The sequence below is a fragment of the Protobothrops mucrosquamatus genome, unplaced genomic scaffold (genome assembly GCF_001527695.2).
Source record: "Protobothrops mucrosquamatus isolate PMUCROS unplaced genomic scaffold, P.Mucros_1.0 scaffold_177, whole genome shotgun sequence".
Lineage (NCBI taxonomy): Eukaryota > Metazoa > Chordata > Lepidosauria > Squamata > Viperidae > Protobothrops > Protobothrops mucrosquamatus.
Window position 1 is genome coordinate 3,153,949 of NW_015386253.1, and position 3,940 is coordinate 3,157,888.

Here is a 3,940-nt window from a genome sequence, read left to right on the forward strand (position 1 = left end):
TGAAATATCTTGTTAACGACACATCACAGAACAGTTATGCGGTTCAGGATAGGACAAAAGGAGTTCATTTTAAGTAAGAATCAGGGTGAAACTAATCGCTATCAGTGGGAAAAGAAGCCACAGGATCAACCTGATTCAAAAGGAAAGTAAGATCAACATCAAATATCCTGCTAATTCAACAAGATAGATCAGATTGATTGTTTTGAAATTGAACAAGCTCTAATGGGAAGAGTTCACAAAAAAGTATAAAACAGCATTCCTGAACTTGCTATTTCTAATGACCTGGATTTTTGTACTCCTGTCATGGTAATCCTGAAGCAGAACCGTCAAAGAAGGTTCTACAGAATGTCTAAAAAGGTTAAGTCATGGCAACTGGACTCAGCTTTGGTCCAATTGCCATGATTTAAGCTTTTTAGATACTGTTGGCCTGGATGATTGAGTCTTCATTTACATATGTTCTGCAGAATAGCAAAACCAAAAAAAGAAGTGAACAGCTGCTGCTGCTGCTGCTGCTTTCACTTCCTCTTCCATGGCTTTTCCCAAATAATCCGTTATATGGAAGCAAGACCCTGGCAACTTCCCTGGGCATCACTTTGTTCTTTTCTTTTGCTTTTGTGAATGTATGCAGGGGTAGGCAACCTCGGCTCTTTTATGACTCGAGGACTTCAACTCCCAGAATTCCTGAGCCAGCATGGCTCAGTATGGAAACCTCTCCCTTTTCCCTCAGCATAGCTGGCTCAGGAATTCTGGGAGTTGAAGTCCACGAGTCATAAAAGAGCCGAGGCTGCCTACCCCTGGTATAAGGGAATAAGCATGCTGTTTAGTGGAGGCAAAGAGATACAGGAATTTATAACATTGTTGCCATCTAGTGATTTACTAGATTTTTGTAGCTCAGATACACTGTAGGGCAAATTACTTCCAGGTAGCTAACTGGGAGTCTTCTGAGAGGAATAGTTGTGAATGCTATATACAAATCCAGAAATATTCTAAATGAGAGGTGGAGTATCCTCTGAATCTATTGGTTTAGCAGAAAGGAATAAAGAAGTAAGGGTGCTCCTGTAGCGTTCTGGCCCATTATTGCTTAAGGGGAAATAGGAGCTGTGAGACCTTCAACTTCCCTTTCTCCCACTCTCAATTACTGCAGCCTGGAAGGAAGCTTGGGATGTGAGTAGGTCCATCTTTGATGTTTACCTTGCAGCTCAGAGAGCTCTACTTATGCTCCTGACTGCTCCTCTGGTTGTAATATTTTTGGTGGCAAAATGCAAGCTTCAGGTTAAGCAAAACAGAATTGGCTGTCTTAAATCTGTACCTCTGACTGTACAGGTAATCCCCAAGTTACAAGCATTCACTTAACGTTTGTTCAAAGTTACATGATAAGCGCCCCCTAAGGTTTATGAGAATGTTGCAGCACCACGGCAGTTGTTTGCCCTTATGAATGATTGCAGAGGCTCTGCAACATTCACTGTATCCTCCCTCCTGCTGCCAATAACTGCTTCCCTCTCCCTTCCTGATACTCTGGACTCACCTTGAGAAGATCTGTCTCCTCTCTGTCGTGATTTCTGCCTTTGAGGGAGAGGAGAGTCAATGGAAGCTCCTGGATGCCATAATATCGCGCAAGTTCAGGCACCCATCCTCTTTTGCAGAGAATGGGTACCTGAATTCTTGTGAGATCATGGATCCCAGAAACTTTCATTTTCTGTACAAACTCCGTGTCTGTCTCCTGCTCCCCCCCCAACTCCTTTCTGTCACCACCGGGACACTTTTTATCCGAACGGAGACCTTGGGGAGATGGGGAACTCCATCTGTGTGCAAATGCAAGTCCTGAAAATGCAGTGATTCTCTGTATTTTCAACCACCCCATTTGCTCACAAACAGAACTCACCATCTCCCCAAGGTCTACATTCAGATACAAAATGTTCCGGCACCTAGGGACACTTAGAATGCAGTGAAATGCAGTGAAAGGCTCCCATAGGTGCTCAAACACCTTTCATCTGAACGGAGACCTTGGGGAGATGGGGAGCTCTGTTTGTGAGCAAATGGGGTGGTTAAAAACGCAACGATTTGCTGTATTTTCAAGAGTTACATTTGCACACAGGAGGAACTCCCCAACTCCCCAAGGTCTCCATTCAGATAAAAAAGGTTTGAGTGGCAGTGGCTTGAGTTTCATCTGAGTGGAAGGAAATGGAAGTGCAGAGCAGGATTGCTCTCAATAAGGCTGGTGCACGCAAGTGAGCAGTGCACCCGCGTCTTCTTGAGAGCAATCTTGCTCTGTGCCTCTGGTTTCTTTCTTGAGAAACTCAAGCTGTTGTGGTCACTTGAGTTGGGAGGACAACAAGGAGAAGAGTGGTCAGGATTTGGTCTACCAGCCAGTCAGACAAGGAGTAGGCTGTGTGGCTATGTGGGGAAGAGAGATCATGGCCGCTCAGATGGCTACTGCAGCCCCCAGCAGCTTGGACGCAGGTGCAAGGGGACTCACCCCACGATGCCTCTCTGCTCAGTTGAAGGCTTCATTCCTGCCCTCAAACTAAGGGTGGTGCATGCAAGCGAGCAGCACACCCAGGCCACGGATGGCATTGGTTCCTACGCCTGACTGACTCCAGTTCCATGCTTTGCTCCATAGGCAAGCAAATGAAGCAAACACTCTCCCCCTGAATGGAAGCTTCTGGGGCCATGATCTCTTTTGAACTCATGCGATATTACAGCATCCAGGAGCTTCCATTGTCAGCGCGAAAAGCATTTCCAAGTCGATTCTCCTCTTCCTCAAAGAGAAAGAAATCACAGCAGAGAGGATTTTTGCAAGGTAGGTGAATCTGGCATGGCAGGAAGGGAGGGGGAAGCATGAGGTATCTTAGTGGGTTGGGGAGGCCTTGGGGGCCTATTCCATCACTAGGCCTTCCATGGCCTTCCCCACCCTGAGATACCTCATGTGCACTTAAAGAGCCACTGCATCTTAACAAGCAGGGAGTGATCTCATTCGAGGTATTAGGTTCACTCCCACGAATTTTTGAGCTACAAATGAAATGGGCAGGCTCCATTATATTTGTTACTCGAGGTCTACTGTAGTATTTTTGTTGATGATAGTGCAAGTTTCAAATTAACCAAGGAGGAACTGGCTGTCCTAATTCAGAGACTAGAAATATTACTACATCAAACAGTTGTGAAATTATACATCAATCTGTGAAATGAAAGATTGCTCAGTTTGGCTTTCTGATTTAAACTTAATGATGTGATTTACTTTAAAAAAAGAAGTGCAGCATCTTAATGGTTATTACATTTATTATGGCATGAAGCTTCATGGACTGCACACTATTTATGAGGTCTCAAAACATGAATTTAAAAAAAATCTCAAAGAGAAGCTACAAGTTGCATCTCACTTTTTGCAGGCAGCCAAATATTTTACAAAATCTTTCAGTTTTCTTTTAGATACAGATCTTATTTCTTTACTGAATATCTACTGTTTTTCACAGATACAATATATATACTGCAGCCTCTTCTGTTTTTGAAGCATTGCTGTGTTAAATTGTTGTCATGATTAATTTTTTCTTGTTTGAGTGATTATTTGAAAAAAGGTATACATTGAATAAATATTATAAACAAACAAAATATTAGGACAAAATAGTAAAAAAAAGTACAGAATTAAATATAAGATAAATCAACAACACCAAATCAAACAAAAAAGAAACAAAAATATTGAGAATATACATGAACATTCAACTTGTGGAGAGTGTGGTTGCGTGGCAACTTCCCCGACACCTGGAGGAAACAGTCTATCTAGACCCGCTCCAGTCGGGCTTCAGGCCGGGATACAGCACGGAAACGGCATTGGTCACATTGGTGAATGATCTCTGGAGGGCCCGGGACAGGGGTTGTTCCTCTGTCCTAGTTCTTTTGGACCTCTCAGCGGCTTTTGATACGGTGGACCACGGTATCATGCTGCGGC